This window comes from Dermacentor andersoni, chromosome 6 (assembly GCF_023375885.2).
Source record: "Dermacentor andersoni chromosome 6, qqDerAnde1_hic_scaffold, whole genome shotgun sequence".
Lineage (NCBI taxonomy): Eukaryota > Metazoa > Arthropoda > Arachnida > Ixodida > Ixodidae > Dermacentor > Dermacentor andersoni.
In genome coordinates this window covers 63771715-63797265 of record NC_092819.1, presented here as the reverse complement: position 1 = coordinate 63797265, position 25551 = coordinate 63771715, and the positions used below count along the sequence as shown (strand labels likewise).

At 44.7% G+C, this 25551-nt stretch overlaps 2 long non-coding RNA genes across 7 annotated transcripts in view; both read left to right on the top strand.

Annotated features, from left to right (window-relative positions):
• Nucleotides 1-25551, top strand: part of LOC126522746 (uncharacterized) — a 785183-nt gene that overhangs the window by 254481 nt on the left and 505151 nt on the right. The gene's annotated exons all lie outside the window — the stretch shown is intronic.
• Nucleotides 9198-25226, top strand: LOC129382499 (uncharacterized). The gene is made up of 4 exons (XR_008610592.2): nucleotides 9198-10121; nucleotides 18057-18195; nucleotides 23123-23207; nucleotides 25163-25226. It is a non-coding gene; the product is annotated as an uncharacterized lncRNA (long non-coding RNA).

Sequence of the window (25551 nt, the reverse complement as noted above, 5' to 3'; positions counted from 1 at the left end):
AGGCTCGCGGGAAGTGCGAAATGAAACGAGAGCGATCGGGCAGTTTTAACTGTGCCCCACGGCCTCGCTTCGACGCACCTTGCACCCGGCTGAGATGGCGACGCTATCGCGACGAAAATTACACGTTCGACCGGGTTGTTATCCGCGTTTTCCCCTTGCTCGCCGTGCGTAAGTGAATGATGCCTGAGTGTACAAACAACGTTCCCCGCAGGAGTCCTTGTAATATGCGTGTTGTTGTGTCCGCGTCGTCCGACACAAGGCGAGGCACGTCGGTGAGACTGTAGAAATACAGCTAATAGACTTCTATAGAATGTGGAGTGTTTTAGCCGTTCCATACTTCAGCCGGGCGGCATTTCCGTGCTAGCATTATACGGACATTATAGGGTGCTCCCAAATGCAGGACATGTTTCTCGGGCCCAATTCACAAAGATTTTAGTTCGTATGTTTCTTTTTTTTTTTGTATGATGGGCTGCGCTAACAATAGTTTGAGAATTAGGATTGACTCGAATTTTGCGCTTACGAACAGTTTTAGTGCCAGAGCTCTTGTGAGTGCGCGTGCCCTGCTTCTTTTCAATGTATTCAATGTACCACATGATATTGTGTTTTATCCCTTACTTTTTAAAATATATATTCATTATTTATCTATTTGTATTTCATCTTATATGCACTTATCTGCTGACAAGTCTTTCGCGACGTATCACTAGCTATGTAACCTATCTTCAGTGTGACCTTAACGCTATCTCTAAATGGTGCAAAACTTGGTGTATGGAACTGACAATTAATAAATGTAAATCTGTGCGTGCAATCTGATAGACGTGTGCACTGCAAACTTACCACCTTAATAACAAACATTTACGAATAGTGTGTTCTTAAAAATATCTAGATCTTCACATTTCAACCAAGCTAACCTCGCTAGTCCGCATTAATTATGAACTAACGATGCTAACAAGGCTCTGGGATACCTTGAAAAAATCTTTTCCCGCGCGCCTATGAAACTAAAGCGCTTGCTTTGCATATCACACGCAAGTTCAAAACTCGAATACGTCGCATCAGTTTCCGACCCGAGCTAGGAAAACTTAATCCTAACTGACTATCACTCAAGTTAAGATGGGGCCGTATTCTCCATATATAATGCAAAGGCCAGACCACCATCCGCATCTGAACTGTAGCGAAAGTGACGTTCCAAGTCAAATGCGTCTTTAATTGGGACAACAATCGTGCTCGTCAGGACATGAAGGAGCACTAATTTTCGGCGCCGTTTCCTAAAGGCGCCAACTGTCGCACTTTCTTCCTGTTTCAGCGCAGATCGCCGCGAAGACTGATGTCGCGCTGCATGGAGCGTAGCATTCGAGGTTACTACGGTATACAAGTGCGAGCAATTACCGCCTCCACTACTGTTTGCTTTTTTTTTCTTTGTCTCGTAATGCGCGCGTGCGCGCGAAAATTGCCCGCGATGACTTTCACGATAAGGAGCAAGGAAACGAGTCTCACTTTTTGCCGTGACGGTGGTAATTAATGCCGCGCGGTTTTGTCTTCCCTGCGATAGCGGCAGGCCTTTCAGTTTTTTCTTTCTTCTTTTGCTTTTCGGCTTTCTTTTCCGCTTCGAAGCGCAAGCAGCGAGCGGCACCTATCCGCGGAGACGCAAATCACGTTGCACACTGTCCTTGGCAGAAAGAGGTTGTGGCTTTACATTCGGCATTTTTTCTCTACTTTCCGTTTTTTTTCTTCTCTCTATATATTTTAGTTGCTTCTCCGTTCATCCTAAGTGTAAACGTTGCACGAGGATTTTTAGCCGCATTCTAGAATTAAGAGTTTTGCGTTGTTGCCGGTGCTCTGCCTTTCATCATCATCATCGTCGTCGTCGTCGTCGTAATAATCATCTTCATCATTTTCACCATCACCATTAACATCGCCATTGCCACTTTCGCCGCCAGATAACCACTAACTATTCATCGGCCTAATCTTATGCTCCCTTTTGGACAGACGTGTCATCCGGTGACCTCCAGTTTTCAGCGTGTTTCGTCAAGCTCTACGTTTTATGCCTGCGTATGTTACCTAATCTGCACACTTCTTCAAGCAATAAGGAATCTAAACCGCATTAGACAGACTGGACAATCACCCTTCGTCGAAATAGACAATCTTCGGACACTGCTTGAGTCGGTGCTCAACACAGAAGGCGCTGGGTGCGTTGTTGCTCTTTAGGACGCGTGCGAATTGAGTGAGCGACTGAAGCATTACTGTGTGCTAGCACGTCCCCACCCGTGTTGCCTGCTTTTTTTCTTTCGGGTGGACCTTCTTTGCTCCTTTTTCCCAGCTTTTTTTTTATTCTTTATACTGGTCTCCTTCTAATCTTTATTACCTTTTACCCCCTTACCCCAGCACAGGGTAACTAGCCAGTCCGTGCACTGGCTAACCTATGTGTTCTCCCCTGTCTTTCTATCGCCCCCTCCTAATCTAATCAGTTCAGCTTATCCTATACCATTCCTGACGGCGTTTCTTCCTTTCTACTTTCAGTTCATCTTGTTCTAATGGATCATCGGTTATCATTCTACGCATTACACGATCCTTCCAACTCCACTTCTCATTCTCAATCAGTTGTTCATGCCTTTAATCCGCTAGGGGGGGGTAACCTACCTTTGTTATAACCGCTCAATGGCTCCCCAATCTAGGCTGCTTTCGTCTTCCTGTCTTTTAATGTTCAGGTAATAATTCTCAGTTCCCTGGATCGCTGAGCGGTTCTTGGCTTCATTTCCAGTTATTTTCGTTACGCTTCAAATTATAACCCCATTGATTTATCTTTACAGCATTATTTCATCCTTATCAAATGCTAATTCTCGATGACAATCATAGAGGCTTGTCACAACCCCACTGAATAAACTGTTTTCCGAAGTATTCACGCCGAAATGATAGGCGATCGACACAAAGTTCCTGTAATGCCCACTAGCCTAACACAGATAACCTAGAAAAATACTATATTGACACGTGTACGTACTTGCTTATCTTTATCGGGCGACCGCGTGTCAACGCCTAACAAATGTTATCGCACAGCGCAGGACGTGCCTGCATGTATCGGAAGTTGCTGGAATGTTATCGATGGTTCCATCCACTGTCTGTCACCGAACCTTGTGTATTCTGATCGCATGTGTGCGTGACGCGAATAGTGTAGAACTTTGTGGAAGACACGCGGGTCCCAGGGGTTACTCTACAACATTCGACGACAGATGTATAAAAGCCGACGCGCTTGACCCGCTGACCAGATTTTCGGCGATCGCCGACTGTGTTCGCCGTTTTCGTTGAGCATTGAGTGTAGCCTGTTTTTTTCTGGGCACAGGTTCGCCCAGTAAAGTTAGTTTGGCCATTTACGTTTTTTTTTTCTTTTTTTTGTTGCCGTGTCCTCAACCGTCACTACCACGTGACGACGCGCTTGAGCCGCTGATCAGATTTTCGACGATCACCGACTGTGTTCGCCGTGCACAGAGGCGGCCTTAAGAATCTTCCAACAGCCATGCGCGGCCCCTCATCAGCAGCAATGGCATCAAACGTAACGTTGCTGCCATCCCCGGCTTCCTTGCGCAAGCGTCGTTTTTCATCTTCTTTCCCATCGCGTTCTCTCTTTCTGCGTTGCTTTCTCTTGACCCGGCGGGGTCAAAAGCCGCCATTATATTAGCGGTGTCAGTCAATCGCGCGTGGGCTTCGAAGCGCGCCCGCGCACGCTCGTCCAGCGTTTGTTCACTCGTCTCCCCTTGTGAAGTCCTTCGCCGTTGCGCGCGCTTCTGTGATCATGTGAGTGACATTGAGTCGCTGCGGTGGGTCTCCGGCGCGCGGCGGCTTTTGTGGGCCCCGACGGTGGCAACAAAGGGGGCCTGTTTAGGAGCACCCGCGCGCCCAGCGGGCCTTCGCGATGTCCGGAGCAGCGGTGGCCGTCGTCCAGAGAATCGGCGGCAGCCTTCTGACTCGCGACGTCCGCCACCGCCGCCGCCAGCATGTGAACGCGGTGCGTCTCTCTGTGTGCGGGCGGGACGATGGCGCGACTCGCGAAAAGAAAGGTGTCTTGTGTGATTCGATTTCGTGGACGCGAGGTGACGCGCGGGGCGACCCGGAGGAACGCGGTGGGTCGTTCTGGGTTGGTGTTCTGGCGTCGTTTCCGAGCCGTCTTGATGGATGTCTTCCGGGTTTCTTTCATTTTTCTGTCACCTTCCTCTGCTTCATTTTCTGCCCACAAGTAGACGCTTCTGAAAGTAGTGAAACTGGAGGAAAATCCGTGACCTGACTCGGGCGATGCTCTCGGATGGTGTGCGTATTTGAGCGTTTCGCAACACTCCGGATGGGTGCAATGCTGGAGCTGGTTGTACTGGCTGTCCTGACAGGCAGCTCGCTCGCTCACTCGCTCACTCACTCACTCACTCGCTCGCTCGCTCGCTCGCTCGCTCATCACTCACTCACTCACTCACTCACTCACTCACTCGCTCACTCACTCGCTCACTCACTCACTCGCTCACTCACTCGCTCACTCACTCACTCACTCACTCACTCACTCACTCACTCACTCACTCACTCACTCACTCACTCACTCACTCACTCACTCACTCACTCACTCACTCACTCACTCACTCACTCACTCACTCACTCACTCACTCACTCACTTCGTACGCTAATTCATTCATTGTCTCAGTTGCTTGCTCGCCCACTCTCTCACAATAGAACTGACTCCAACTTTCCTTACTCACACCGGCTGCCTCCGGTGCAAGCCATGGCTTAAACCGATGAAATTAACTCGTTCGTGAACCACATATCTCAGTTACAAAGTTTTCAAATACGGTGTTTCGTGACCGACGTGAAGCTTACGCCGGCAGAGAGACGGAAGGAATGAAGGGCAGGGATGAGCCAGCAATGAGCTCAGTTAGCAACACTGCTTTTTTTAGCAAAGGAAAAAGGAGAAAAATATTATGAAATGGAGAGAACGTCAAGAGAACACGTGTACTGGAGGTCGCCGGCGTAATAAAAATTCTCAGCGCTGTGTCGCAGACAGACGCTCAGTACGGATCACGACAGCAAGTTTTTTTGTGTCCCCTGTGCGTCCAGATATCACGGAAGCCCTTCCGTACGCTGTTGTTACTCCTATACCCCGTTCCATACATAGCAGTCAACGCTGTGGAAGCTACGCGAGAAGTTCGGTCGAGAGACGTTATCACTCCACGCGTTCCGTCCACGCTACGCTGCGCGCCTACAGCGTTCGCTCGCGCGAGCATTCACGGGAGGCTCCTAGCCGCAGGTTGGGAAAAACAAACTGAAAAGCAAAAATAAAAATGATCTAAAACAACGCATTAGCAGCCGTATACCACAGTGTGAGTGTTTCTAAGGATTAAAACTTGCTTCATTCAATACTGAGCGTACATTAAAAAACAGTTGCGCACAATTGTGGTAAAAAAACATCGAACTATATCCAAGTGCGAACGAAGCCACTGAAAGTAGTCTCTACAGCCTCCACAGCATTCACTGCCATGTATGAAACGGAGTATAGTTTCGAAAGTAACTTCAGCCAACTTCAATCGTGAACTGCTACAACGCGCACCTCCTGCAGTATTTCGAAACTCCACGAAAATTGGCTCCTTGGCGGACCTGCACGGTCCCTGAGCGCACGCCTACCAGCCGCCGTGAGCGCTGCGTGATTTACCGCCGCTCGCAGCCCACAGTGATCGCCCGCAGAGCAGCTCATTGACGCGGAGGCGATAAAAACAGCCGCAGCGGACGCGGACGTAAATAGAGCTACACAATCAAGACGTCATTCCCGTGTTGTCTTTGTCCGCAAACGTATTTACGACCTTCCTCCTCGGCGAACTTGTTCCGCCGGGAAGATGTCGGCGCGTCCACCTCTGATTTGAGTCTCTGCCTGCCTTTTTTTTCTTTTTTTTGTCTGTATGTTACGCCGTTTTCAGCATACCTTGGCGATTCGGTACAGCCATTCGTTTTCCCTTCACCCGCTTTCTCGCGTCGTTTGCGGTCACTACCCGTCCCAGTCAATACCATAGTGTCGAAGAAGTCCTGAGTGCCTCGCGCATGCGTCCTGTTCGAGTCGATCTACAACCGCTGACAGGCAAAGCGAGAGCGAAGCATTGCGTCGGCTTGGGGAATCGTATTTGTTTGGTTTCTCGTTCTCGTGACAGACGAAAGATTTTACCGATGCTGAAAGACAATCAGCTTGCTGTGCTATGCATTTTGCTATTCCCCCCCTTGAAACGTTCGGTCAAGCATCTTTTCAAGCAAGCTACCACCATTCGCAACCTTCTCTGTTCGGTAACCAGTGAATGTGTGTGCCTGTCGGCACACAGTGAGCGCGATGCGTGGCGTATCAACTGTGCTTCGCTCTGCATATCGTAAATGTTTTATTCATGCGGTTATAAGGCAATAACCATGCAAGGCAATATTTGCAGGAACTCTGGGTTCGGTATTTCACGCGAAGCTCCACTGCTCACAATGGGGCAAAGAAAACTGTAACTTCTAAGAAACTGCTGACTTCCTCGAAACGTATATTTGTTTCAGAAAGAAGCATTTCTTTAGATGAAGTATTGCAGGCTGATGATTAAAGCGCTGGTTACGACACCAGAACTTCCGTTCAAGCGCCGGACGACTCGTCTACCTCACGGTCCTGACAACGGCAAGCTTTCTTATTCAGCTGTACTGTTGGTTACTTCCCTATAGCTTCCTGACAATCCTCTATTTTGTATGTTTAAACATAATGATAATTCTGATAAGTTGATTTCATTCATCTGTGTGTAAAGGGCATTCAACGTGGCTTTGTTTTGAGAAAGAACATTTTCTTTTTCACCACTGTATTCTGATGCTCAGATATAGATCTCGAGGAGATACTGCGGCACCCTCCTCTCTAAGAACGCCGACGCTGCGTCGAAAGTAGAATAACGCAGCATACTAACATGTCCGGGTTTGGGCGTAGGCGCTTGATTTGATCACACTCTTACGTTGCTTTTGATATATGCTTGTGAAATTCGGAGCCACTATATCAAAAGTAGGGGCTCATCGCCAAATCGCCTGCTTAGTGGAAGTGTGGGGGTTTAAGATATGGGCACTGGATATGTGCGCATCTATTATCTCATCTGTATATCTCACAGGCGTCTTCAGGTCTTTTTGACTCGGTTGATAGGGGAGCCTGTTCATCTTTTCTTTTTCGTGCATTTCGGGCTGCAGTGGGACCTCGTTTGCTCTTCGTAGCTATCTTTTTCTTTTTTTAGAGTAAGCCTATGCAAGAAAAATTTGGCGCGTCCCAAAAGCGTCGGTTACTCCTCTACTTCGACGTGTGATAAAAAGAAAAGCAAAGTTTTGCGAAGAATAGACACACAGGGAAAGAGAAAAGTTCAATGATAAAAGAGAGAGAGAGAGAGAGGTTGGCCAGCTACCCTGTTTTGAGGGAAGAAAAAGAAAGTGATAGACGCTAGTATGGGTGACAGATAATGACGTTTAGACTTTGTTACACATATGCGTAATGCGATGAACTGAGTTTCCTGCCTGTGAGCTGGGCCTTGTAAATGGGTCTATAAAGAATGAGCTATGTGACTGGCTTCAGTACTTAGAATATCGACGGAGATTGGCTGATATTCTTGCCCATCCCGATAGCCAACCTTGTCAGATGGCTTTATATTGGTGGGCCCTTGGCATGATTGTAATTCTAGTTTTAAGGTTATCCAGGCCCTACTTGACTATATATTTTAAAGGTAGGCGCCTGCACTTTAGGCTATGAACAAACCTAGCCGCCATGTGCTCTGCATTTTTCTTGACGAAATTCAAATTACAAAAGACATTTAACGATGAGCAAAACGAGAACAAGGTAAAAGCGGGACCCTTGAGATACTTGAGGAAGACGTCTTTCGAACAGTTCACAAGAAATCACGCAGCCACCCCACCCGAACACAAATTCAGTGCAACTGCTGTGAATAAAGAAAGAAAATGAAATAAAGACAGCTTGATTCAAAAACGGAATGCTGCTCCGACACACCGCCCCCCGCACTATTACCACAAACTTGTGCTTTTGTGAACTTGTGCCGTCTGTTAATCTTGTTACAGAGTCTAACAATTTTTCTCTTTATTGCTGCTATGCAAAAAGAACTAGACGCCATCCTGTCTAGGCGATTAAATGTTCTCCTCTCCTTTTTATTTCAAGAAACATTACGATCGCAGTAAACAAGCGGCCGTGTTAGCGCCGTTGGCGTGTAATTTCAACACGCAGGGGCACAATTTCTCGGGCCTTCGGGTTTCAGGTTTTAGGTGAATCATTGCGCGGCTCACTGGACAATTACCAATTGTGAACAGCGCAATATGACTGTATATGCTTTATGCATACGCTGTGTCGTCGCATGATGGGTTGCTCAACCACCGCTGTCGGAGCAGTCGAGTCTGATCAACCTACAGTTTTTGCGAAAGGCAGAGCGATTGCCATGAGAAATACTTACGCATCTGGATTGAGTGAAAGACGGTAGTCTTTGTCAATTGCCTTCCTCGTGTTTTGTGCGTACAGATCCTTTTCATATCTTACTTTCTCCTCATCTTTTCTATGCTTGCCCCAGTACAGACTAGCCAACGGGTCAGTTACTTCGATTAACGTTTCTGCCTTGCATATCTTTCTTCTTTCTCGTTCCCTGTGCGCCGTCCGCGCTAGTAACACCGAGATCCTTTCTCTGTGGTTTTCTTGCTCTCTGTGCGTCGTCCGTGCCACTAACGCCGAGATCCTTTCTCTGTGGCTGTAGTTGAGAGCTGCAGTAGACACACAGACAGGCGTTTTACTTGTAAGCCATCGTTTCTATTTGTTTCCGTAAGCACATTGCCACCTGTGCATGAGATCAGCCGTGCAGGGCTTAGGATATATAGCTTATAAAGTGTGACATTCGCTTCTTGAAAGTTCTTAACGTACCTCACGTGCAAAAGACGGCTGGCAGATTTACGAAGGCTTATATTCCTCGGCGAAGTAGTTTGCGCTGACAAACAAACCACTTAGGATGGTGAACGTGAGCATTCGGTTTTAGATGCGAAGCATTTTGTTGCCTAGTCGGAGCCAAGATTACAGCAATGCCACGCGCAAGGACGCGCAAATTTTGCCTCCGAAATAATCTGGGCAGATCCCACACTGTAAACGGAAATGAGCCGAAAAAGGCATTTTAAGGGATGTGACCTCCCTTGAGACTACGTGCCTGAAAAGCGTGCTCCCTTAGAGTGGTGTAGAAATGCTCAGCGTCCTCCATTTCTCTCCCTCGCAAAATGCGGATGAAAGAAGGAGACAGAACCTCAATTCTACATCCTTTTTAAGAGGGAGTTTAGAAGATACAGGCCTCCCTTTAGCGTAAACGGAGTTCTGTTTCTTATTTTATACGTTATTTTCTTTTCTTTTACACATCTGTGAGAAGGAAACGAGAAAGGAGAGATATATTGTCCAAGTTGTTCTTCTTCTTTTTTTTTTTTTCTTTCTGCAAATTTATACATTTCCGGAGTGCAAGCCAACTTATTTAGGGCGATATAATAGACGCTTTGTTCGTCTCGTCGACCACAATGTCCTGTCGCGCTGCCAGAACCCCCGGTCGGCATCTGACGAGCTGTCTTCGGAAGCGAGACCATGCAAAACTTCGACGGCTTAGGCCGCAGAATGTCCTCGCTTCTGTTCGTCTTCCCATCAACTAAAAGTGAAACTGAAGGCAAAGCTCGCAAAGCGCCACTGTCGTCGGCGCCGGTGACGGCACCTGTTTTGCTCATCGTAGTTCTGCGTGTGTGTCTATATGCGTGCTTACGAGGTAATTTTGGCGGCCGTCGGAGAGTGTTTCGTGTAGTGTGGAACCTCACAAGAAAGCTACCTGCCCCACTGCGCAGCACGGCGGTGATCGGCCACTGCGTAGTCATCGCTTTGACGTGATCTGTGTACTACAATACACTTTCGTGGTTCGCGCGGCCGTGCTCGGGTATTCCCTCCTGCGCCACGATATGACAGCGGCTAGTGAAACCTCACCCACAGTCCTCACAAAATCGGACCGCGTACGGTGTCGACTGCTTTTGGAAACGGCGCGTTTCGGATTACCGCTTGCCCAGTTGCCTCATGTTTGACGCGGCCTTTTCAAGCTGCCGTGGTGAGTACGGCGCGGAAGCATTGCGCTATGCGCATAATGCTCACACCTTTTATGTCGCGGTGTTGAGACTTACCGGTCCTCTCAATAAAACTCAAGAAGACAGTGCCGCACAAAAAAGAGACGTTTCAACTTTTTTCTTTCTCTTTTTCAATTTAATTGTCGTGTTTTACGTGTCAGAACCATGATCTGTTCCTGTGACCTCGTGCTTAATACTAAGCACAACTCCAAGGACGCTTATAACAACCACGGCGGGTCAAAGAGTATTGGAGTTTCGTCATCAGGTGTGTTTGATAACCACTTCGCCTTAAGTGTCGATATAGGTTGTGACAGCCCACTTGAAAAACACAACAGGAAATTTTAGTCTGTCGTTCTGTTGTCCGTAGTGTGACGTCCTGTAGTTCTTGATCAATATTCAATTAAAAATTGACAGAGACCTCTTTAAGGCTATGTAAATTTGTTTGTAGAAAAAAGAAAAAAAAAAGAAAGGAAAAAAAATTCTCCCTGCAGGGGATTTGAACTCCGGACTGAGGCATCCCGAGCCCAGCATCTTACCACTACGCCACCATACAAACACTTTGCGCTTATGTTTATATTTGCATTTTAAGAGTCAACAGGCGCTTTCATTCCACCGCGTCAACTGCCGCATCTCTAGAAAAGTAAAAGTGTTCTTACCATCGACAGGTACATTGTGTAGTGCTAGAACATCGATTTTGCTGTAGGATATCCATATTAAATAAGAAATACAGAAATAGACAACGGTGACCGGGGACACTGTTAGGTTGTTACTGCTAATTTCGACAGTTGTCTCTCGCTCTGCACTTTTGAGCGCGCATATAATTCTGTGTTCAATGCAAGATAGCTACATAAACATTCATGGATGATTGTTCATTCTGACAGCATACTGGCATCTCTCGGCAGCGCTGTACCAGAATAATGAGACCCGAGCGAGACAGCTTTTCACGCAACTTTGTGGAACAACCCAAAACTTCTTTTTCGCTTTGTAAAAGCTTATGCAATATTTCTGGGAAGTTAACTGTGTCAGTGTAACGGCACATGTAAGTCCACAGGCCTGTGTGCCACATCTTACCAAATAACACAAAACGGATACGCAGCCATTCCCGCAGATGATATGATTTTCATCAGCGGCCGATTTTGAGGAGGCCGGTAGGGCATTTATGGTGCTTCGTCGTCACGGCACAATTATAACAATTGGCCACTTCGACTTTAATACCGGTGTCTGTGCTATCAGCATTGCCGGCTTCAGAGAAGCACGATTGAATACCGCGCAAGAGAAAAGTACAGGGTACACCACCGATGCGAAATTTACATACAATTTTAAAGCGTCGCGACTGAAAGCGCTTCTGTCGCGGCGTCAGAAATTAGGTCGCTGCGACCGAAAGTGGCACATTTCTAACGCCACGACCGAAAATGTGTAGTCCCGACAGAGAGTTCCTGTTGCGACGTCAGAATCGCTGTTGCGATAGAAAGTTGCTGTTGCGACTTCAGAACTCTTGGTCTTCACGACAGGATGATTCTGTTGGGACATCAGAATTTCTGTCATAATTTCAGAAATGTCTGTCGCAACTACAGAAACATCAGGAACTTCTGTCGTAGAACAGAAATTTCCGTAGTTGCGACAGGAACTCCTGTTGTCTTTTTCAACTGGGAGCGATTTGCGTCACAGCAACATTATTTTTAAGGCGGCAAATTACTGTTATGCAGCATGAACAATGCGAACAGCCAGCCTGTTTCTGTGTTAAATGGAGGCACGCAGTGTGTGCACACAATTACGTTCATTTTGTCAGTTTTGTGAAATAAGCTTCAAACTGCATGCATTTTCACTGGGAAATCTGTACCAGCACTTCCTTGTATCAAGTTGTCTATGCTCAAAGGTTTGTGCATTAGAAATCACAGTTTCAGGCAGTTACAGCCTACAATTTCTTTTTTTTTTTTTTTTTGTATACAGACACTAACTGTGTTTTCATAGTCATGTATTGCACGTTTGACCAGTGCTGAAAAGGACAAATGGAATAAATTTAAATAGGCCTGCGAATTTGTTTGCTTGGTCAGGCTTTGATGTATTTTAGTAACGTGTTCATGTGCAGATGTCGTGTGAATGCATACTTGGACTTTAGTTACGTTTCACTGCATCAAAAGAAACCACCCAGCCAATCTCAATTTCCTTCCTTGTTTCTTGCCCTTGGTGTCCACATACCTGAATGTATTCTGAGTTTTTGTACCAAGACAACAGCAGGGCATCACACATGCTAGAAACATTAAGACAAAGAACAAGGAATGTGGCACAAATGATCCACAGAGTCACAAAACAACAAAGAGGCTTCAAAGAAGCAGAGGCAGTCAGACTTGTGCGAGCATTAATTATTAGCAGGGTGACCTATAGCCTCCCCTTTCAAAAACTAAATAAGGCTGAAATGTCTAAAGTGAGCTCCATCATCAGGGCAGCTAGGGCTCCCAAAAACACATGTGCCAAAAAGCTGGAGGCTCTTGGTATTCACAACACATATGAAGAACATGACACGGCATGTGGTCATGCCTCAGAGAGAACATCTGAATTCTACAAAACAAGGAAAGGCTCTGTTACAAAAGGCAGGATATCCCCTGATAGCGCAGTATGGCTGAGAAAAAACAGTTTTGCTACCCAGACAAACAAGAGAGGAAATTCTAGTTTCACGAATCCCAAAGAATATGAGCACGGAACACCACCAAAGCAGAAGAAAAGCGCAATCAAAGGCTTTACAAAAGAAATGTGAAAGAAATCCAGACGTATACTACACAGATGCATGTAGAGTGGCAACAGACAAATTCAAAATAGTGGCCTTCAATTGGTCCACAGGGATAACAACTTCCATTCGGAACCCTTTAACCTGCACCGTGGAGGCAGCAGCCATAGCGCTGGCCTTTCGAGATGCAGAAGCAAAAGAAACAATCTGCATTGGCCATGATGGACTCTAAGGCAGCATGCTGTTCGTGCATGATGGGTACCGTCCCATACAAAATTCACAGAATTGCACCAGGTGGTAATTTGGTGCCCGGCGCACTCTGGACTCGAGGAAAATGAGAGGGTGGACCGAACTGCTCGAGCAAAAAGCATCCGAGCACTAGTCAGTCCTTTCAAGGAACTCCCATTGACCCACACGACACTTCGAAAACCAGGAAAAGGAGAGACAAAAATACAGCCGCCCGCACTCCAACCTTATGAAAGAACAGGCCAGGGATTCGCGCTGTGTACAGACTAACACATATTTACACCTACAAATACTCACTAAGGTACACCCTGCATTCTATGAAAGTATGTGTTCTTGGTGCGAGGAGCTGCCAACTCTTCCCCACGTAACATGAACGTATAAACTACAGCCTCCAAATTCCAATTCGCCCCTTATGGCGTAAGTGCCAAGTAACAGGCACTGGGATGTTTGGCTTGCTAGTGAAGATGTAGAGAGCCAGAGAGCTCTTCTCGATCAAGCCCAGCAAACCACAGAGATCAGTGGAGCCCTGGACTGAGGGACGCACCGACCGCCCAAACCACTAAGAGAAATAAACTTTATACTACTATTACTTGCCCTTAGTGCTATCAGCCATCAAGTTTACCTACAACTACAAATGAGCCACATGTCACTTGATTCACTCAGATTCCATTTCACTCTTTGTAGGAGGGCATGCATGACTGATTGCGTATGTGCAGCATTTTGTTGCCACAGAGGGGTATGTAATATGGAAACCAACATAAACATTAGTACACTCTGTAGTAACTTGTTCTGAATTGAACTTTTAAAAATAAAGAGCAATTTCAATAAATGACAACATGTGTTTTTTTTTTTAACTGGGTGAGTAGTGTGCTACCGTCTGGGATTTTTTTTATTCCACGTGGTAGAGGTGTGTGGCTGTCACTGTACTGCTTTCAAGCTTCTGCATCAAGTGTGCTTGTGGCACCTGGGACTAATTCTCAAAGCAAATATGCTTCAGGTAATTGTGAATTCTCGTCAAACATGACATGCATATTGCTGTATTTGTCTTGGAAAATTTATTCAGAAAAGCAGCTTTTATAGCTTCAGTAAATTATTCATTGTGGCCAATTCAGGTGACCCTTTCCAAGATTGACCATTAATTTTACAGCAGTGGCTTTCTATCATTCAAGTATTCAGTGTGTATACTGCTTCTTTTCAGATATGTTAACATCATACAAGTCTGCATTCCTAAGAACATAAACAGCCAGAGGCCACATTGCAAAGACAGGGATCTGAGTATCAAGAAAAGAAATCAGTAATAAAGGTAGCAAGAAGTACTCACAAGCAAATGTTTGTTGTCAGAGGGATGCAAGAATAATACAGCCCATCCAGGGGGTGCGCGAAAGCCAGATAATGGCCACAAAAAACAAAGCCTACTCATATGTCACAGCCATTTTAATCAATATTGACATTTAACTCCAGGGTATGCATATTGAAGCCTTGCTAATTATGTAAATTTACTAGCACTACCGTCCAGTACTGCTGTGCTCCTGAATGGTGGCTCACATTTGCAGGCAGCAATAGGTGCAGCGACATCCATCATTCGTGCATCACTCATTTTGGACAATACACACCTTGCTGCAAGGAAAAGTAGCCACAATATAGCTTTCTAACAATTATTGGCAATTAGTTTGAGAAAGGCGTTTCCAACCACACCAGGCTAGACCGGCATTGCTTTGCAGCATGCTCTACACCGGGAACGTAACTCCTTGCCCCCGAACCCAACATGTCTGTTTACCTGGCATAGGACAGACAATGTGCAGACAATGCTCACCCCCCCCCCCCCCCCCCCAACACATGCACCAATATATTCCTGGCTACCGGCACTGGTCCTTGTTACAAGAAATAGAAGTACGGATCCTTGGTCTCGATGTTCGCCAATCCGGAACAAGATCAAATTGGCTAGGCAAAATAAAGAAGACACCAATGTCAACCTTCCACCTGATATGAAGGATTGCATCTAAATGTGGAGAAGATTGTACCGAAATAGCCAGTAATGCTGTTTGGTCTGTACTCCAGCCACATATTATTTATCAGGCTCAGTTTTACTGGCCCTCACTGAAGCATAGGGACCAGATTGAGATCATTATTCAGAACGTGATGAGGGCAATAGCTGCTCTCCCTCTGTTCGCTCAAGAACATGCCCAGGTGAACACCACGGCAGCATTGCTAATTCAATGTGAATGAGCATTTGAATTAAAGAGGTTGCATGTTGCAGTCACTTCTGATTGCTTGGGTGCAAGAACAGACTTAAGGCCATGGCACGGCTGTACACTGATGTTCCTTTGGACCAATGTATTTTGTACAGACGCTGCTATTACAAGAGATGGAAGCATAGTATCAGTCAGCCTTAAGTACTTCCCTCTTTATAAAAATAAGGAATCTACAATGGATGTCTGCAACTCTACTTGAGCTTCATACCATACATGACAAGAGTCTGCAGAACGGGGCTGGTACACGGTAAAGTCACACATGACACCAATGAGGCAGCCTCATTTTTATCAAACTTCACCCAAATACAGACACACCAATTCCTTGAGTGCCATTTAGCAGCTGAAGCAAGACAGTAAAGCCACATAGCTTTGTCAGAAGATACACAAGCTTCACAACTACTCACTTTTAATGCTTGCTTACACTAGGTACAGGGACACATCTCTGGCCTTTTCAATGCCATGGCAGATAACAAAGAACACAACAACATCAAGAACATGTATCTACCCGCACCTCTTGTGCCAGGCTCACTTACCGTCTTTCTACCCTGAAAAGTTTGCTCTGATGCGACACATGCTTTTACGCTCAAGTTCGACAGCCATTGCTGCATCAATTTTGCAAGCACTGTCAAGGACGCAGTATTCTTAACTGCAATTTATTATCAGGAAATACGTAATTTTAATAATGTGAGCACAGGCATCTTGACTCACTTATTATGAATGGAAAGAAATGTCACTGCTGCCTGAATGAAAAGAGTAATCTTCTGCAGTTGTAGAGAGTCAGTGTAGCTTCATGCAATACTGTTTCACAGCAAGTTTGTACAAAGTATCATTACAGGCAGGGAATTATAGGCCTAATTGTGCTTTTCACTTGCTCTGAATGTGACCTTAAACAAAGCATTGTGTGTAAAAAGGGCAAATGTTTTTTGATATGAAGCATCTATCAGGGAGTAGCATTTTGCCTTTTGAGACTTTTTAGCATCCATGGGGGAGAGATTAAATTGCCAGTGTATCTCTATAAGGCATGCCTCTAAAGATGCACATGGCGTTTAGGAAGGTAAATTTTTTTGAACCAGGGAGGGACGTACGGAAATAACTTTAATGAGAAAAGGATCTGCAAGGTTTCCAGCCCAGGCTCAGGCCACCCGGGCATTATGTGCGGTGAGGCATAGCCTTTCCACTGCTGCCCGGGCCCACTGGATAGCCCATAGTTGGTCGTGTAGTTCCGAGCTAGTCAGAGCGCTTAGCTATCGCTCCTCGAGAAGGTCCTGTTCTATCTTGTCCTCTAGATATATCGATCTGATCTGTGTGCACTTCCATGAGATCTGTGCATTGTATGCGGGTTCGTGCTTGCAGAGCTTGCTGCTCGCGTCTGGGTATTGTGTTGAATTTACTCTGTCTAAATGTACTGGGTTTCGGAATATTCTGGTTTGCAACCCCCTCCAATCTGTTTCTTGAAACCTGTCGAGTTGTTTGCGGGGTTGTGGGTATGTTTCTCCTCGTTTCGTATAGTGTGTCAGTATGTCGTGGTACGTGGCCAGTCTGTGCCTGTTGTCTCGTATCGCTACTTCGTTGTCGTTGCCTCCCCGCTGTCCTTCCCCTTTCCCCGGGGGTTGCGGGGTGTTGTGCCGTCACTGTCCGAGACGCGGTGGATTAGTTCTCGCGCGGCTCGGTCGGCCTTCTCATTGAGGTTGGGAGGGCCATTCATGGTTACTTCTCCCATATGTACTGGGATCCATTTGAGGTATTTGGGTCATGTCAGAGAAACACAAATGTATTGTTCCAAAATGGTACAGTGTTACTCCGCTGCTAGAAAGGTGATTTAGAAGAGCTCTCTAACTCCATTGACTAAATTTTCAGAGGTCATTGCAATGGGTGATTCCCCTGTTACTCTGGTATTGCTAGTCTGGTGCTTACTGTCAGTGATATACACAGCATGCCAGTCTTGGAGCTCAACTTTCAAGAGCCAATTAAGAGGCATGTCATGGGTGATTTAATAAGCTTATTAGGCTTCTTTTTAAATAAACAATTAATTTATTCTTTATTTTTGCTGTCATTTTGATGGCCTGTCTATGCTTTTTGTTTTCAAAGGCCATATTATTTTCATAATTATGGCCTTCAATGTTTAATTGTAATATCCCTTATAATCCACAGTGATTACTCGTAAAAGAGAAATCAATATAGAACAAACAGTAGATGTGGGTAAATGTATGTGCATTGACTTGAACAGTCACCTGCAGAAGTTTAAAGTCAGGTTGCTCAATGGATTGAATAATCTCAGTTGGAAAGCAGCACTAAGTGTGTTCATATGCCCCTCACTCATCCAGTATACGTAAATGTAACCAAATGTAGTATATGTAACCAACACACTCTCAGACTTTAGCGCAATAAGTTAATATGTTGTGTTATGCTGTTGAGTTGAGACTGTGAATGGAACGATTATTAAAATGAGCAAGCTAGAGACAACTATTGCAGTGTTTATAATTTGTGGTAATTGCAGCATGATGTTGCAAAAGAACATAAATAATGCTCCTCTCAATGTTTCTATCTATGCCTTTCGTTCATCTCTTAGTCTCTCTGAAATTAAGCAGCAGAGCATAGCACAAGCACTGCTGCTTACGTTTATAATGGAGTCATCAGTGGGTTTCAGACAGAGGCAACTCCTGTCCCTTATGCACATATGTTTTGGTATTTTCAAGACTGTTCCTGTCATACCAAAGCCAAGGCTCACTGGCCCCTCATGGTATTGAAGCTTGCTCACCAATTACTCAGAGTGGATGATACATTTTCTGGATTTTGTCAGGTGCCATCTGTCTTGCCCTAATCATGGTATGAAAGGTAGGTCCTGCTGGTCCAATGCAGCTATCTTAATAAAAAAATATTATAATTTGCATGTTTCTTCTCTTGGCCACCGAAGTGCATCATCCAAACCAAACACAAACACTTTTTTTCCTAGGCGCACTCTTGAAAACAAAGGCTTGCAGCCACATGCAGAAGAAAGTACAAAACAAATTATGCAAATTAATGCTCTGCAGTGTGCAGATTATGCAATGTGTACAGTAACTAAGGCTGCACCTCTAATGCATTAACTGTATTCAAGATTATGAAAGCTTTTTGCTAATTAAGCCATGTTCTAAAATTGGATTGCATACCCTAGCTGCATATGTGACTAAAAATGTGGTAGCTAAGTTGAAAAAGCTACAAGTGGCATTCCTGTGGGGTATGTTTGTTCACTTGAAAAGCCCATTTTACTCAGTTGGTCATATGACAAGAAATTTTGTTGTTGTGTTCTTAATACTTCATTCCTACATTGCATATTACACTACACCCTAAAGGTCCACACAGCCCACATATATCATCATTAAATTAATAAAATGTGAATACCATGTGCACATTTGTTATGTTCCTCTTCAGGCGAATATGTACGGTACTGTATCTATATGTCGCCCTCATCATTCGCCTACACGCTAATAGGAAGTTCGTTTACATAGTTGTGTGCGAGAAAAATACTAAACAGCACTTCATCGGCATGTCGTCGGCGAGCATATCTCATGAGAGCCTCTCAACTGTACGTGCCAATTCGACCGAGTCATACATACATACATACATACGGTGCGATTCGGCAAACATGAACCTATCTCCAGGGCCAGTATGTCAATGGATTCCTTTCTCGGGGTTATCGTTATTATTATTACCTACCGTCCATATAAACGACCTATCGGTGATAGTGTACGCGCAGCACGGCAAGGAAAGGCCCTAGCGAGTACGGCACCTCGATCCGGCCTGCCTGCTCTATCATAACATAGCATAACCGTCGGAATAAAGTGATCGCAATCGCACCTATTGTGTAACACAATAAGAAAAAAAGGCTAATGCCAACAGAGCTGTGATACGGAAGCGATCGACGTTTCACGTACCGTCAACACGCTAACTTAATTGTTGACAAAACACGATTTTACTACTAGCGCTGGCCAGACAGAAAGCGTTGTCGGCCGCATATGCCAAACTCGGTCCAAGGATGCTCGGGGCGGCCAAGCAATTGCTGACTCGGGCCCGGGCCGGGCTTGGACCTAGGAGCGTCTGGCCGGGGAACATTCATTGGCAACAGACGGGAAGTCAGCGAGTCGTGGAAAGTTCTTGCGCGAGCGAAACGCAAGCGAAATTAAAATATGTTACAATGTCCACCGTCTACAATCGGGCAGCGCGAAGCATTGGGCCGCGCAACAGCTACGCAGTTAATCTGAACCCTCGGGCTAATCACAGGTCACATACCGAACCCCGCGTCGTAAGAATGGGCTATTTTCCCATGCCCTTCACCTGCGGGGTGCCCTCACGCAGCGAGCGTACTACCATCCAAAAGTCAATCTATTATTGCCCGGCCGGCACCGCGTACGGCGGACGTGAGGTGGCACACAACGACGGGAGCTTTGCCCAAGCCGGATTAGCAAACGTTAAGAAACTGCCGTATTGTAATAAGTCGTGGTTATCAGCGCGTCAAATGACAAGGAAGAGCTCAATCATAAACTACGCTTATCCATGCCGGCCTGGTCGCTGTGGACGCGGATATAACACATAGCGTTACAGAAAAGTGTTCACAAACCATTAACAGCCCTGCTCGTGTATTTAATAACGTTTTCTACTCATCGTACCTTTGCGCTAGCTGTTACCAAAACTAAGATAAATCCTAACCAATTCGCCCACCTTGCTGTCTTGCTGACATAATATGACTGGTGAAAGTTATTCTAGTGCATGCACATATATCATATTCACATGTGCATATATTGATTGTTTACTTCAGCATAAAAAAAAGAAGGATGCTCCATCTGTATAATTTCACAAAATTACATTTTCCTTCCTTTCTTTCCTTTTTTTTACTGTTGCAGTGGGTTGAGTACAATATGTACAAATAAAATATGTCACTTTCACACTACCCCATCACTTAGGAACAGCAAATCAGCAATCGGGATGACAGATATATTTATTTTCTTATTAATTTTTTAAAATTTGTAGTCAGTATGAGACAGCTCACACTAAGCTTGCTTGGTTTTTAACAAGCTCTTGGTCAACAACGACACATACGTTTGGGACTCGGAAATAAACTGTGCAGTGCGTCTGTCTCAGCATGCTTTAAGAATGACAAGCCAAACCTTCATCTTATGCAAGTGTGGAAACTGACAGTTTATGCAACCACACACCCATAACACGTCTACAAACCTGTCATTCTTATGCACTAGAGGTTGAAGTTTGATGTCAAAATATATGTCACTTTCATCACTGATTGATTCATGCGTGACATCTCTTCTTGTACTAATCAAGACGTGGCTAAACGATACCATCTCCTATAAAATTTTTCTTTTCACATCTGCATGCAACACTTTTTGTTGTGAATGATGCAACTGCATAGAAGGTGGCATGCTCATAGCTTTAAAAAAATAAATTCTTGCAGTTCCAACTGGCATTCGTTCATTCCTAGAGCACATTTTCATTTCACTTCAATGCTCAAGCAGAATGTTCTCATAAGTGCATACTACTGCCCTCCGGATGTAAATTGTGCATTTTCAAGCGAGTTTCAAAACATTCTAAATGAAGTGCATATGCTATTTTGGCATTCTACTGTGATCATTTATGGCAATTTTAATTTCTCCATTATTAACTGGACAACAGAATCTGTCACAGCTGCTCACGCTCAATGGCATATTTTCCTTCATTCCTGTATATGTTACCTCAACTCATTACTCTCCCAACCTGTTCATCATGTACACTGGCCAATATTCTAGATCTCATCAGAGGTAGAAAAAAATTAACATTCAAATATGCAAAGCCATCAAAACTGCCCTGGGCCTACCATCTACGGCTTTGACTACGAGACTTCTCAAGACGGGCATACACAACACCTGGCAAGAATTAGCCGAAGCTCGTAAAGCCAGTCAGTTAGAATGACTTAAGCTCATGCCCACCGGGAGATCAGTGCTGCAACGGCTGAGCTACAGTGAAACCTTTATAGGCCACCACGGACCGAAAAGAAAGAATTCCTCCAAACATCTGCAAATCCCTGTGCATAGCACCAATTGTACCACAAGGAAAGAAGACAAGCCCAAGTGGATGCCCTACGGCAAAGACACAGGCAAGGTCCGGATGCCAGATACACCGACACAGTCAAATACCCGCAAAGAAATGCTTACGCCCTGAACGTCACAGATTCTAAGGGCAGAGAGCTAGCGTCTGCCACAGTCCGTGCGCAAAACTCTGAGACTGCAGAAGAGACGGCGATCGCCCTAGCAACTACCACGTGCAGACGCAGCTGTAGTTCTTTCCGATTCTGAAGCAGCTGTCAGGAACTATGCTAAGGGTCTAGTGTCGACAGAAGCACTAAAGATATTGAAGCACGACAGCGCTTCGATCCGCTACACCTGCGTGACCTGGGTTCCTGGGCATGATGGGCTGGAGGGGAACGAATCAGCACACGCCGTGGCCCGAGGCCACACCTGCCGGGCCAACCCTTCCTACTCTCAAGATGCCGGTCTGCGTCAGCAGGGGCAGAGACCGTACCCATCACCTACTCAGCGATCCCTCAATATCACAGGCTGGAACGCAGGCTGCACCCACCACCTCACCCAAAGCTCACCGAAGAAGAAAGTACCACACTCAGAAGACTACAGAGTAACACTTACACCCACGGAATACTCATGCACAGACTATACCAAATGCTACAAGGAAATATTCATGCACAGACTATGCCCAATGCTACAAGGATACCGCTGCCCAATGTGCGGCTTACCATACACCTTGGCGCACCTGATCCTCGAGTGTCCATGGCATCTAGATACAGACGCATCGCCTTCACCGAAAGAATATAACGCCAGACAAGAAAGCGAAGACCTCATTGAAACGTGAGAGGCCAAGCTCGTCTCCGAGGGCCTGGAGCAACAATGACACCTCGTCGCCAGGGCCAAGGAGGCAGCGAAGGCCAGAGGATTCCTGGAATGAGGAGACCTCCCACCTAGAGTAGAACTGGGGCTTAACCCGGGATACTGTTTCAAAAATAAATGTTTATTCCTCCTCCTCCTCATCTCGACCAGCGATCCTCTAATCTGTTCCCGCATTACTCACCTGGACGGGCTGTCTGATCATGCAGTTATAGTAGGTCTGCTTAACTTCTCTTTAACAAAAAAGAAAACTCTACTAAACACATTAGGTGCTACAATAGGGCCAACATTACTCGGCATAATCGTTAATTAGCCACCTTTGCAGACACAGTCGAGCTATTGAAGAGAACTGGTTATGTTTAGAGCCACCTTTGCAAATCTTATCAAAATGTTCGTCCTTTTTCTCAGCATTAGATGCAACAAAACATTCAATAAACGCCTGCAGCACCTCATAAATAAAATGAAGCGCTCTATAGAATGGCAAATAAAAAAAAAAGCCAAGACATGGCAAAGATACATATTATGTGACAAAGAATGCCAGATGCTACTAAAATCCACACGTCAACAGGTTTACAGCTATGATTTATTATGAATAACAGTGATTATGGCACGTAATAAACCCCTATTCACAGCCTGACATAATCCTAATTCTGGTGGTGATGTAGTTCCTGAGTTATAGTGTGTGCAGTTACTAAATGATATGTTTTGTTGAGTGTCCAAATGTGAAGACATCACTGCATGCCCTGACTTCCCCATGCAATCTGACATGTCTGAAATTGTTATTAGTGGGTCGGGCATTTTTACCTTACTAAACAGATTAAAAACTTCATCTACAACAGGTCACAGCAAATTTAATAACAAGCTGCTCAAGAATGTGTCCCAGCTAGTGTCGCAACATACCCCCTGGGTTCATTCTTAAGACTGGTGAGTGGCTAAAGTCATCCCATTCTACAAATCCAGCGAGTGTTTATCACCCTTTAACTACCAATGAATATTATTAACCAGTACAATTCGCAAACTTATGGAACACATTATTAATTCACAAGTCATCGACTATTTCGAAGATCCCAGTTTAACATTCAACTACCAGCACAGGTTTTCATTTACATTACGACTTAGCATGAAACCACCACATTTACTCCATCTTTGCAGCAGCTCACCACTCTCTTGGCATCATCAAATTAAACCTAAAGCATGCTTTTGTCAACATACATAAACTTGCTTACACTACACTAATCCACACAAAGCTCGAATACGCATCGCTAATATAGCACTCTGGCAGGTAAACATTGTTGACGAGATTGCATTTGTTCAAAACTGGGCTGCTCACCTTCATATTTTCCGACTATTCATCTTACACTTCCGTGTCATCATTAAAAGCACGTACTGATTTAAAAGCACTATCCCTTCGCCACAAATCAGTGCGTCTTTGCCTGCTTGACAAACTTTATAATCGTACTTCTCTTCACAATGATTTCTTTCAGTCACCACCTGTCGTATTTTCATGCCGGGATCACCACCTCATATTTAAGCGTACACCATCTCACATGTTACAATATGCATGCTCCTTTATACCCTGCACCATCACTGAAGGGAACTGCTTTCCCTCTGATATTGCCACAGAATCTGACATTAAAATTTTACGACGTGCTACGCACTGTTAATTAGTTGCCTCTTTTATTACATTCTTGTTTAGTTGTTTTTGTGAGTTACTAATAAATACCTGTATTAATACCGTAGTTTATGTGTGCATGCATATTTTCAACATTTTATTTTGCTGTGTGCATAACTTTTGTTTTGCAATTCTTATGATTTCTTACATTCTGTTTCTTAATACCTAAACAATGTTAGCATACCTTTGTTCTGTACTTTGTCCTATTATTTGTTGTAACTATTTCTTTGTAATCTCATTTATGTTTGTACTCTCCCTGCCCCTGTTATGTGATGGGCGCAACTGATGCCTTTAAGGGCACCGTTGAGCGCTGCAACACTGCTACTTTGATGTAGCAGTGTTGTGAGGCATTTTGCTACCCTAGGTAAAGTCAAACTACTGCACTCCTCTCCACTCTAGCACCAAATTTAGGTGCACCATGTGAAGAATTTTAAGACACATTGTAAGGCATTATAGTAACTAATATGGGAAGAAAGTTGGTACACAGGTTTCCAGGCATCACTTCATTGTTCTTTCAAAAGTCAGTCATCCATAGTGCATTTGAAATTGGATATTTTACGGAATCCAACATTGTCCTTTGCCATTGGTGAAATGTAAATGTTAAAGTGGGGTGAGGAACGACTAGATGCGATGTGCCCATCTAGAGCTGCCAAATCTAAGTGGCCACTTGTTTTGCCTACAGCACAATATACCTCTGCTTGGTTGTGTTGCTGGTCAGAAATATACATACAAAATAACAGAAGGTGCTGCTGTGCCAATATATTCACAAAAGTCTTACATGATTATACAGGTGCCATCCATTAGCATCAAAACATGGCCTGCACAACAAGCACAGTATCTTCAGCGGAAATTGTAGTGTTATATCTTGCATACAGAAATGCAGAAAAGTGTAAACAAGGTGCACTCTGCTAAAATTTGTCTTGTGAATTCCTACTGTGCCAACTGTGCAGATTGATGGCATATAGTTTGATCTGGGAGCTAGCCCAATGCACATGTACACAAAGGAAAATGATTCACCTCTTAAATATGTGAAATGACGCCCAGGTAGGCACAGTAAATTTTCAACTTTGTATGCTTCAGTGTTATGCTAGAAGAAAACGTTTTTTTAGTGTGTTGCTGATTCACAATTATATACCAACTATGCATATAGGAGAAGAATCTGCAATCTTTTAGGCTGCGTGTTAAAATACCATGTATACAAACCCAGGGAAAACATGGGGAAGGCAGGAAATGGAAATTCAAGACGATGAGCAAACCGAGAACAAGATGAAAGTAGGAGCCAACGTTTCAACAAGTGGACTTGTCTTCTTCAAGGCGACATATGCTTTCCTCGCCACAGTTACAGATATTAAGAATCAATTTGGTTGATGCCCAGCCTGATACTCCGTGATTATACTGATAGATATGCATACAATTGTTTATCCTTTTTCTGTGGATTGCATTTCACCTACTAACAATTGAAAGATATCAGTCAACGTGAGATGCAAATAGTGTTGTACTTTGCGGAAGGTATGTATATATATATATATATATATATATATATATATATATATAGCACCAGCAATTATGTTACGACCTTTGACGAGTCATGTGACG